The sequence below is a fragment of the Oncorhynchus mykiss genome, chromosome 30, assembly GCF_013265735.2.
Source record: "Oncorhynchus mykiss isolate Arlee chromosome 30, USDA_OmykA_1.1, whole genome shotgun sequence".
NCBI lineage: Eukaryota > Metazoa > Chordata > Actinopteri > Salmoniformes > Salmonidae > Oncorhynchus > Oncorhynchus mykiss.
In genome coordinates this window covers 7,141,812-7,155,105 of record NC_050570.1, presented here as the reverse complement: position 1 = coordinate 7,155,105, position 13,294 = coordinate 7,141,812, and positions in this window count along the sequence as shown.

The window sequence follows — 13,294 nt, the reverse complement described above, 5'->3', positions numbered from 1 at the left end:
ATGCTATATAGTACATTGTTTTAGACCAGTGCCCGTAATGCCATATAGTAAATTGTTTTAGACCAGGGCCCATTAGGCTATAGAGTGAATTTCTTTAGACCAGGTCCCTAAAGGCTTTATAGTGAACTACTTTAGATCAGGGCCCATAAGTCTATATAGTGAACTGCTTTAGACCAGGGCCCATAAAGCTATATAGTACATTATTTTAGACCAGGGCCCATAAGGCTATATAGTAAATTGTTTTAGACCAGGGCCCATAAGGCTATATAGTCAATTGTTTTAGACCAGGGCCATAAGGCTATAGAGTGAACTGCTTTAGACCAGGGCCAATAAGGCAATATAGTGAACTGCTTTAGACCAGGACCCATAAGGCTATATAGTACATTGTTTTAGACCAGGGCCCATAAGGCTATATAGTGAACTTCTTTAGACCAGGGCCCATAATGCTATATAGTACATTATTTTAGACCAGGGCCCATTAAGGCTATATAGTAAATTGTTTTAGACCAGGGCCATAAGGCTATAGAGTGAACTTCTTTAGACCGGGGCCCATAAGGCTATAGAGTGAACTGCTTTAGACCAGGTCCCATAAGGTTATATAGTGAACTGCTTTAGACCAGGGCCCATAAGTCTATATAGTGAACTGCTTTAGACCAGGGCCCATAATGCTATATAGCACATTGTTTTAGACCAGGGCCAATAAGGCCATATAGTACATTGTTTTAGATCAGGGCACATAAGGCTATAGAGTGAACTACTTTAGACCAGGGCCTATAAGGCTACAGAGTTAACGTCTTTAGACCAGGGCCCATAAGGCTATATAGTCAATTGTTTTAGACCAGGGCCATAAGGCTATAGAGTGAACTTCCTTAGACCGGGGCCCATAAGGCTATAGAGTGAACTTTTTTAGATCAGGGCCCATAAGGCTATATAGTACATTGTTTTAGACCAGGGCCCATAAGGCTATATAGTGAACTGCTTTAGACCAGGGCCCATAAGGCTATATAGTACATTGTTTTAGACCAGGGCCCATAAGGCTATATAGTGAACCTCTTTAGACTAGGGCCCATAAGGCTATATAGTACATTGTTTAAGAACAGGTTCCATAAGGCTATAGAGTGCATTGTTTTAGACCAGGGCCCATAAGTCTATATTGTGAACTGCTTTAGACCAGGGCCCATAAGGCTATATAGTGAACTGCTTTAGACCAGAGCCCATAAGGCTACTTAGTACATTGTTTTAGACCAGGGCCCATAAGTCTATATAGTGAACTGCTTTAGACCAGGGCCCATAAGGCTATATAGTATATTGTTTTAGACCAGGGCCCATAAGGCTAAAGAGTGAACTGCTAAAGACCAGAGACAATAAGGCTATATAGTACATTGTTTTAGACCAGGGCCCATAAGGCTATATAGTGAACTGCTTTGGACCAGGGCACATAATGCTATATAGTAAATTTTTTAGACCAGGGCCCATAAGTCTATATTGTGAACTGCTTTAGACCAGGGCCCATAAGTCTATATAGTGAACTGCTTTAGACCAGGGCCCATAAGGCTATATAGTATATTGTTTTAGACCAGGGCCCATAAGGCTATAGAGTGAACTGCTTTAGACTAGGGCCAACAAGGCAATATAGTGAACTGCTTTAGACCAGGACCCATAAGGCTATATAGTACATTATTTTAGACCAGGGCCCATAAGGCTATATAGTAAATTGTTTTAAACCAGGGCCCATAAGTCTATATTGTGAACTGCTTTAGACCAGGGCCCATAAGGCTATATAGTGAACTGCTTTAGACCAGGGCCCATAATGCTATATAGCATATTGTTTTAGACCAGGGCCCATAAGGCTAAAGAGTGAACTGCTTTAGACCAGGGCACATAATGCTATATAGTACATTGTTTTAGACCAGTGCCCGTAATGCTATATAGTAAATTGTTTTAGACCAGGGCCCATTGGGCTATAGAGTGAATTTCTTTAGACCAGGTCCCTAAAGGCTTTATAGTGAACTACTTTAGATCAGGGCCCATAAGTCTATATAGTGAACTGCTTTAGACCAGGGCCCATAAAGCTATATAGTACATTATTTTAGACCAGGTTCCATAAGGCTATATAGTAAATTGTTTTAGACCAGGGCCCATAAGGCTATATAGTCAGTTGTTTTAGACCAGGGCCATAAGGCTATAGAGTGAACTGCTTTAGACCAGGGCCAATAAGGCAATATAGTGAACTGCTTTAGACCAGGACCCATAAGGCTATATAGTACATTGTTTTAGACCAGGGCCCATAATGCTATATAGTACATTATTTTAGACCAGGGCCCATTAAGGCTATATAGTAAATTGTTTTAGACCAGGACCATAAGGCTATAGAGTGAACTTCTTTAGACCGGGGCCCATAAGGCTATAGAGTGAACTGCTTTAGACCAGGTCCCATAAGGTTATATAGTGAACTGCTTTAGACCAGGGCCCATAAGTCTATATAGTGAACTGCTTTAGACCAGGGCCCATAATGCTATATAGCACATTGTTTTAGACCAGGGCCAATAAGGCCATATAGTACATTGTTTTAGATCAGGGCACATAAGGCTATAGAGTGAACTACTTTAGACCAGGGCCTATAAGGCTACAGAGTTAACGTCTTTAGACCAGGGCCCATAAGGCTATATAGTCAATTGTTTTAGACCAGGGCCATAAGGCTATAGAGTGAACTTCCTTAGACCGGGGCCCATAAGGCTATAGAGTGAACTTTTTTAGATCAGGGCCCATAAGGCTATATAGTACATTGTTTTAGACCAGGGCCCATAAGGCTATATAGTGAACTGCTTTAGACCAGGGCCCATAAGGCTATATAGTACATTGTTTTAGACCAGGGCCCATAAGGCTATATAGTGAACCTCTTTAGACTAGGGCCCATAAGGCTATATAGTACATTGTTTAAGAACAGGTTCCATAAGGCTATAGAGTGCATTGTTTTAGACCAGGGCCCATAAGTCTATATTGTGAACTGCTTTAGACCAGGGCCCATAAGGCTATATAGTGAACTGCTTTAGACCAGAGCCCATAAGGCTACTTAGTACATTGTTTTAGACCAGGGCCCATAAGTCTATATAGTGAACTGCTTTAGACCAGGGCCCATAAGGCTATATAGTATATTGTTTTAGACCAGGGCCCATTAGGCTATAGAGTGAACTTCTTTAGACCGGGGCCCATAAGGCTATAGAGTGAACTGCTTTAGACCAGGTCCCTAAAGGCTTTTTAGTGAACTACTTTAGATCAGGGCCCATAAGTCTATATAGTGAACTGCTTTAGACCAGGGCCCATAAGGCTATATAGTATATTGTTTTAGACCAGGGCCCATGAGGCTAAAGAGTGAACTGCTAAAGACCAGAGACAATAAGGCTATATAGTACATTGTTTTAGACCAGGGCCCATAAGGCTATATAGTGAACTGCTTTAGACCAGGGCACATAATGCTATTTAGTACATTTTTTAGACCAGGGCCCGTAAGTCTATATTGTGAACTGCTTTAGACCAGGGCCCATAAGTCTATATAGTGAACTGCTTTAGACCAGGGCCCATAAGGCTATATAGTATATTGTTTTAGACCAGGGCCCATAAGGCTATAGAGTGAACTGCTTTAGACCAGGGCCAACAAGACAATATAGTGAACTGCTTTAGACCAGGACCCATAAGGCTATATAGTACATTATTTTAGACCAGGGCCCATAAGGCTATATAGTAAATTGTTTTAGACCAGGGCCCATAAGTCTATATTGTGAACTGCTTTAGACCAGGGCCCATAAGGCTATATAGTGAACTGCTTTAGACCAGGGCCCATAATGCTATATAGTATATTGTTTTAGACCAGGGCCCATAAGGCTAAAGAGTGAACTGCTTTAGACCAGGGCACATAATGCTATATAGTACATTGTTTTAGACCAGTGCCCGTAATGCTATATAGTAAATTGTTTTAGACCAGGGCCCATTAGGCTATAGAGTGAATTTCTTTAGACCAGGTCCCTAAAGGCTTTATAGTGAACTACTTTAGATCAGGGCCCATAAGTCTATATAGTGAACTGCTTTAGACCAGGGCCCATAAAGCTATATAGTACATTATTTTAGACCAGGGCCCATAAGGCTATATAGTAAATTGTTTTAGACCAGGGCCCATAAGGCTATATAGTCAGTTGTTTTAGACCAGGGCCATAAGGCTATATAGTAAATTGTTTTAGACCAGGGCCCATAAGGCTATATAGTCAATTGTTTTAGACCAGGGCCATAAGGCTATAGAGTGAACTGCTTTAGACCAGGGCCAATAAGGCAATATAGTGAACTGCTTTAGACCAGGACCCATAAGGCTATATAGTACATTGTTTTAGACCAGGGCCCATAAGGCTATATAGTGAACTGCTTTAGACCAGGGCCCATAATGCTATATAGTACATTATTTTAGACCAGGGCCCATAAGTCTATATAGTAAATTGTTTTAGACCAGGGCCAGAAGGCTATAGAGTGAACTTCTTTAGACCGGGGCCCATAAGGCTATAGAGTGAACTGCTTTAGACCAGGTCCCATAAGGTTATATAGTGAACTGCTTTAGACCAGGGCCCATAAGTCTATATAGTGAACTGCTTTAGACCAGGGCCCATAATGCTATATAGCACATTGTTTTAGACCAGGGCCAATAAGGCCATATAGTACATTGTTTTAGATCAGGGCACATAAGGCTATAGAGTGAACTACTTTAGACCAGGGCCTATAAGGCTACAGAGTTAACGTCTTTAGACCAGGGCCCATAAGGCTATATAGTCAATTGTTTTAGACCAGGGCCATAAGACTATAGAGTGAACTTCCTTAGACCGGGGCCCATAAGGCTATAGAGTGAACTTTTTTAGATCAGGGCCCATAAGGCTATATAGTACATTGTTTTAGACCAGGGCCCATAAGGCTATATAGTGAACTACTTTAGACCAGGGCCCATTAGGCTATATAGTACATGGTTTTATACCAGGGCCCATAGGCTATATAGTGCATTGGTTTAGACCAGGGCCCATAAGGCTATATAGTGAACTGCTTTAGACCAGGGCCCATAAGGCTATATAGTGAACTGCTTTAGACCAGGGCCCATAATGCTATATAGTACATTATTTTAGACCAGGGCCCATAAGGCTATATAGTAAATTGTTTTAGACCAGGGCCCATAAGGCTATATAGTCAATTGTTTTAGACCAGGGCCATAAGGCTATAGAGTGAACTGCTTTAGACCAGGGCCAATAAGGCAATATAGTGAACTGCTTTAGACCAGGACCCATAAGGCTATATAGTACATTGTTTTAGACCAGGGCCCATAAGGCTATATAGTGAACTGCTTTAGACCAGGGCCCATAATGCTATATAGTACATTCTTTTAGACCAGGGCCCATAAGGCTATGTAGTAAATTGTTTTAGACCAGGGCCATAAGGCTATAGAGTGAACTTCTTTAGACCGGGCCCATAAGGCTATAGAGTGAACTGCTTTAGACCAGGTCCCATAAGGTTATATAGTGAACTGCTTTAGACCAGGGCCCATAAGTCTACAGAGTTAACGTCTTTAGACCAGGGCCCATAAGGCTATATAGTCAATTGTTTTAGACCAGGGCCATAAGGCTATAGAGTGAACTTCCTTAGACCGGGGCCCATAAGGCTATAGAGTGAACTTTTTTAGATCAGGGCCCGTAAGGCTATATAGTGAACTGCTTTAGACCAGGGCCCAGAAGGCTATATAGTACATTGTTTTAGACCAGGGCCCATTAGGCTATAGAGTGAACTTCTTTAGACCGGGGCCCATAAGGCTATAGAGTGAACTGCTTTAGACCAGGTCCCTAAAGGCTTTTTAGTGAACTACTTTAGATCAGGGCCCATAAGTCTATATAGTGAACTGCTTTAGACCAGGGCCCATAAGGCTATATAGTAAATTGATTTAGACAAGGGCCCATAAGGCTATATAGTACATTGTTTTAGACCAGGGCCCATTATGCTATATAGTACATTGTTTTAGACCAGGGCCCATAAGGCTATAGAGTGAACTACTTTAGATCAGGGCCAATAAGGCTATATAGTGAACTAATTTAGACCAGGGGCCATAAGGCTATATAGTACATTGTTTTAGACCAGGTCCCATAAGGCTATAGAGTTAACCTCTTTAGACCAGGGCCCATAAGGCTATATGGTACATTGTTTTAGACCGGGGCCCATAAGGCTATCGAGTGAACTGCTTTAGACCAGGGCCCATAAGGCTATATAGTAAATTGTTTTAGACCAGGGCCATAAGGCTATAGAGTGAACTTCCTTAGACCGGGGCCCATAAGGCTATAGAGTGAACTTTTTTAGATCAGGGCCCATAAGTCTATATAGTGAACTGCTTTAGACCAGGGCCCATAAGGCTATATAGTACATTATTTTAGACCAGGGCCCATAAGGCTATATAGTAAATTGTTTTAGACCAGGGCCCATAAGTCTATATTGTGAACTGCTTTAGACCAGGGCCCATAAGGCTATATAGTGAACTGCTTTAGACCAGGGCCCATAATGCTATATAGTATATTGTTTTAGACCAGGGCCCATAATGCTATATAGTACATTGTTTTAGACCAGTGCCCGTAATGCTATATAGTAAATTGTTTTAGACCAGGGCCCATTAGGCTATAGAGTGAATTTCTTTTGACCAGGTCCCTAAAGGCTTTATAGTGAACTACTTTAGATCAGGGCCCATAAGTCTATATAGTGAACTGCTTTAGACCAGGGCCCATAAAGCTATATGGTACATTATTTTAGACCAGGGCCCATAAGGCTATATAGTAAATTGTTTTAGACCAGGGCCCATAAGGCTATATAGTCAGTTGTTTTAGACCAGGGCCATAAGGCTATAGAGTGAACTGCTTTAGACCAGGGCCAATAAGGCAATATAGTGAACTGCTTTAGACCAGGACCCATAAGGCTATATAGTACATTGTTTTAGACCAGGGCCCATAATGCTATATAGTACATTATTTTAGACCAGGGCCCATTAAGGCTATATAGTAAATTGTTTTAGACCAGGGCCATAAGGCTATAGAGTGAACTTCTTTAGACCGGGGCCCATAAGGCTATAGAGTGAACTGCTTTAGACCAGGTCCCATAAGGTTATATAGTGAACTGCTTTAGACCAGGGCCCATAAGTCTATATAGTGAACTGCTTTAGACCAGGGCCCATAATGCTATATAGCACATTGTTTTAGACCAGGGCCAATAAGGCCATATAGTACATTGTTTTAGATCAGGGCACATAAGGCTATAGAGTGAACTACTTTAGACCAGGGCCTATAAGGCTACAGAGTTAACGTCTTTAGACCAGGGCCCATAAGGCTATATAGTCAATTGTTTTAGACCAGGGCCATAAGGCTATAGAGTGAACTTCCTTAGACCGGGGCCCATAAGGCTATAGAGTGAACTTTTTTAGATCAGGGCCCATAAGGCTATATAGTACATTGTTTTAGACCAGGGCCCATAAGGCTATATAGTGAACTACTTTAGACCAGGGCCCATTAGGCTATATAGTACATGGTTTTATACCAGGGCCCATAGGCTATATAGTGCATTGGTTTAGACCAGGGCCCATAAGGCTATATAGTGAACTGCTTTAGACCAGGGCCCATAAGGCTATATAGTGAACTGCTTTAGACCAGGGCCCATAATGCTATATAGTACATTATTTTAGACCAGGGCCCATAAGGCTATATAGTAAATTGTTTTAGACCAGGGCCCATAAGGCTATATAGTCAATTGTTTTAGACCAGGGCCATAAGGCTATAGAGTGAACTGCTTTAGACCAGGGCCAATAAGGCAATATAGTGAACTGCTTTAGACCAGGACCCATAAGGCTATATAGTACATTGTTTTAGACCAGGGCCCATAAGGCTATATAGTAAACTGCTTTAGACCAGGGCCCATAATGCTATATAGTACATTCTTTTAGACCAGGGCCCATAAGGCTATGTAGTAAATTGTTTTAGACCAGGGCCATAAGGCTATAGAGTGAACTTCTTTAGACCGGGCCCATAAGGCTATAGAGTGAACTGCTTTAGACCAGGTCCCATAAGGTTATATAGTGAACTGCTTTAGACCAGGGCCCATAAGTCTACAGAGTTAACGTCTTTAGACCAGGGCCCATAAGGCTATATAGTCAATTGTTTTAGACCAGGGCCATAAGGCTATAGAGTGAACTTCCTTAGACCGGGGCCCATAAGGCTATAGAGTGAACTTTTTTAGATCAGGGCCCATAAGGCTATATAGTACATTGTTTTAGACCAGGGCCCATAAGGCTATATAGTGAACTGCTTTAGACCAGGGCCCATAAGGCTATATAGTACATTGTTTAAGAACAGGTTCCATAAGGCTATAGAGTGCATTGTTTTAGACCAGGGCCCATAAGTCTATATTGTGAACTGCTTTAGACCAGTGCCCATAAGGCTATATAGTGAACTGCTTTAGACCAGAGCCCATAAGGCTACTTAGTACATTGTTTTAGACCAGGGCCCATAAGTCTATATAGTGAACTGCTTTAGACCAGGGCCCATAAGGCTATATAGTATATTGTTTTAGACCAGGGCCCATAAGGCTAAAGAGTGAACTGCTAAAGACCAGAGACAATAAGGCTATATAGTACATTGTTTTAGACCAGGGCCCATAAGGCTATATAGTGAACTGCTTTAGACCAGGGCACATAATGCTATATAGTACATTGTTTTAGACCAGGGCCCATTAGGGTATAGAGTGAACTTCTTTAGACCGGGGCCCATAAGGCTATAGAGTGAACTGCTTTAGACCAGGTCCCTAAAGGCTTTTTAGTGAACTACTTTAGATCAGGGCCCATAAGTCTATATAGTGAACTGCTTTAGACCAGGGCCCATAAGGCTATATAGTAAATTGATTTAGACAAGGGCCCATAAGGCTATATAGTACATTGTTTTAGACCAGGGCCCATAAGGCTATATAGTATATTGTTTTAGACCAGGGCCCATAAGGCTAAAGAGTGAACTGCTAAAGACCAGAGACAATAAGGCTATATAGTACATTGTTTTAGACCAGGGCCCATAAGGCTATATAGTGAACTGCTTTAGACCAGGGCACATAATGCTATATAGTACATTGTTTTAGACCAGGGCCCATTAGGGTATAGAGTGAACTTCTTTAGACCGGGGCCCATAAGGCTATAGAGTGAACTGCTTTAGACCAGGTCCCTAAAGGCTTTTTAGTGAACTACTTTAGATCAGGGCCCATAAGTCTATATAGTGAACTGCTTTAGACCAGGGCCCATAAGGCTATATAGTAAATTGATTTAGACAAGGGCCCATAAGGCTATATAGTACATTGTTTTAGACCAGGGCCCATTATGCTATATAGTACATTGTTTTAGACCAGGGCCCATAAGGCTATAGAGTGAACTACTTTAGACCAGGGCCCATAAGTCTATATAGTGAACTGCTTTAGACCAGGGCCCATAAAGCTATATAGTACATTATTTTAGACCAGGGCCCATAAGGCTATATAGTAAATTGTTTTAGACCAGGGCCCTTAAGGCTATATAGTCAATTGTTTTAGACCAGGGCCATAAGGCTATAGAGTGAACTGCTTTAGACCAGGGCCCATAAGGCAATATAGTGAACTGCTTTAGACCAGGACCCATAAGGCTATATAGTACATTGTTTTAGACCAGGGCCCATAAGGCTATATAGTGAACTTCTTTAGACCAGGGCCCATAATGCTATATTGTACATTATTTTAGACCAGGGCCCATTAAGGCTATATAGTAAATTGTTTTAGACCAGGGCCATAAGGCTATAGAGTGAACTTCTTTAGACCGGGGCCCATAAGGCTATAGAGTGAACTGCTTTAGACCAGGTCCCATAAGGTTATATAGTGAACTGCTTTAGACCAGGGCCCATAAGTCTATATAGTGAACTGCTTTAGACCAGGGCCCATAATGCTATATAGCACATTGTTTTAGACCAGGGCCAATAAGGCCATATAGTACATTGTTTTAGATCAGGGCACATAAGGCTATAGAGTGAACTACTTTAGACCAGGGCCTATAAGGCTACAGAGTTAACGTCTTTAGACCAGGGCACATAAGGCTATATAGTCAATTGTTTTAGACCAGGGCCATAAGGCTATAGAGTGAACTTCCTTAGACCGGGGCCCATAAGGCTATAGAGTGAACTTTTTTAGATCAGGGCCCATAAGGCTATATAGTACATTGTTTTAGACCAGGGCCCATAAGGCTATATAGTGAACTGCTTTAGACCAGGGCCCATAAGGCTATATAGTACATTGTTTTAGACCAGGGCCCATAAGGCTATATAGTGAACCTCTTTAGACTAGGGCCCATAAGGCTATATAGTACATTGTTTAAGAACAGGTTCCATAAGGCTATAGAGTGCATTGTTTTAGACCAGGGCCCATAAGTCTATATTGTGAACTGCTTTAGACCAGGGCCCATAAGGCTATATAGTGAACTGCTTTAGACCAGATTCCATAAGGCTACTTAGTACATTGTTTTAGACCAGGGCCCATAAGTCTATATAGTGAACTGCTTTAGACCAGGGCCCATAAGGCTATATAGTATATTGTTTTAGACCAGGGCCCATAAGGCTAAAGAGTGAACTGCTAAAGACCAGAGACAATAAGGCTATATAGTACATTGTTTTAGACCAGGGCCCATAAGGCTATATAGTGAACTGCTTTAGACCAGGGCACATAATGCTATATAGTACATTTTTTAGACCAGGGCCCATAAGTCTATATTGTGAACTGCTTTGGACCAGGGCCCATAAGTCTATATAGTGAACTGCTTTAGACCAGGGCCCATAAGGCTATATAGTGAACTGCTTTAGACCAGGGCCCATAATGCTATATAGTACATTATTTTAGACCAGGGCCCATAAGGCTATATAGTAAATTGTTTTAGACCAGGGCCCATAAGTCTATATTGTGAACTGCTTTAGACCAGGGCCCATAAGGCTATATAGTGAACTGCTTTAGACCAGGGCCCATAATGCTATATAGTATATTGTTTTAGACCAGGGCCCATAAGGCTAAAGAGTGAACTGCTTTAGACCAGGGCACATAATGCTATATAGTACATTGTTTTAGACCAGTGCCCGTAATGCTATATAGTAAATTGTTTTAGACCAGGGCCCATTAGGCTATAGAGTGAATTTCTTTAGACCAGGTCCCTAAAGGCTTTATAGTGAACTACTTTAGATCAGGGCCCATAAGTCTATATAGTGAACTGCTTTAGACCAGGGCCCATAAAGCTATATAGTACATTATTTTAGACCAGGGCCCATAAGGCTATATAGTAAATTGTTTTAGACCAGGGCCCATAAGGCTATATAGTCAGTTGTTTTAGACCAGGGCCATAAGGCTATAAAGTGAACTGCTTTAGACCAGGGCCAATAAGGCAATATAGTGAACTGCTTTAGACCAGGACCCATAAGGCTATATAGTACATTGTTTTAGACCAGGGCCCATAATGCTATATAGTACATTATTTTAGACCAGGGCCCATTAAGGCTATATAGTCAATTGTTTTAGACCAGGGCCATAAGGCTATAGAGTGAACTTCTTTAGACCGGGGCCCATAAGGCTATAGAGTGAACTGCTTTAGACCAGGTCCCATAAGGTTATATAGTGAACTGCTTTAGACCAGGGCTCATAAGTCTATATAGTGAACTGCTTTAGACCAGGGCCCATAATGCTATATAGCACATTGTTTTAGACCAGGGCCAATAAGGCCATATAGTACATTGTTTTAGATCAGGGCACATAAGGCTATAGAGTGAACTACTTTAGACCAGGGCCTATAAGGCTACAGAGTTAACGTCTTTAGACCAGGGCCCATAAGGCTATATAGTTAATTGTTTTAGACCAGGGCCATAAGGCTATAGAGTGAACTTCCTTAGACCGGGGCCCATAAGGCTATAGAGTGAACTTTTTTAGATCAGGGCCCATAAGGCTATATAGTACATTGTTTTAGACCAGGGCCCATAAGGCTATATAGTGAACTGCTTTAGACCAGGGCCCATAAGGCTATATAGTACATTGTTTTAGAACAGGGCCCATAAGGCTATATAGTGAACCTCTTTAGACTAGGGCCCATAAGGCTATATAGTACATTGTTTAAGAACAGGTTCCATAAGGCTATAGAGTGCATTGTTTTAGACCAGGGCGCATAAGTCTATATTGTGAACTGCTTTAGACCAGGGCCCATAAGGCTATATAGTGAACTGCTTTAGACCAGAGCCCATAAGGCTACTTAGTACATTGTTTTAGACCAGGGCCCATAAGTCTATATAGTGAACTGCTTTAGACCAGGGCCCATAAGGCTATATAGTATATTGTTTTAGACCAGGGCACATAAGGCTAAAGAGTGAACTGCTAAAGACCAGAGACAATAAGGCTATATAGTACATTGTTTTAGACCAGGGCCCATAAGGCTATATAGTGAACTGCTTTAGACCAGGGCCCATAAGTCTATATAGTGAACTGCTTTAGACCAGGGCCCATAATGCTATATAGCACATTGTTTTAGACCAGGGCCAATAAGGCCATATAGTACATTGTTTTAGATCAGGGCACATAAGGCTATAGAGTGAACTACTTTAGACCAGGGCCTATAAGGCTACAGAGTTAACGTCTTTAGACCAGGGCCCATAAGGCTATATAGTCAATTGTTTTAGACCAGGGCCATAAGGCTATAGAGTGAACTTCCTTAGACCGGGGCCCATAAGGCTATAGAGTGAACTTTTTTAGATCAGGGCCCATAAGGCTATATAGTACATTGTTTTAGACCAGGGCCCATAAGGCTATATAGTGAACTGCTTTAGACCAGGGCCCATAAGGCTATATAGTACATTGTTTTAGACCAGGGCCCATAAGGCTATATAGTGAATCTCTTTAGACTAGGGCCCATAAGGCTATATAGTACATTGTTTAAGAACAGGTTCCATAAGGCTATAGAGTGCATTGTTTTAGACCAGGGCCCATAAGTCTATATTGTGAACTGCTTTAGACCAGGGCCCATAAGGCTATATAGTGAACTGCTTTAGACCAGAGCCCATAAGGCTACTTAGTACATTGTTTTAGACCAGGGCCCATAAGTCTATATAGTGAACTGCTTTAGACCAGGGCCCATAAGGCTATATAGTATATTGTTTTAGACCAGGGCCCATAAGGCTAAAGAGTGAACTGCTAAAGACCAGAGACAATAAGG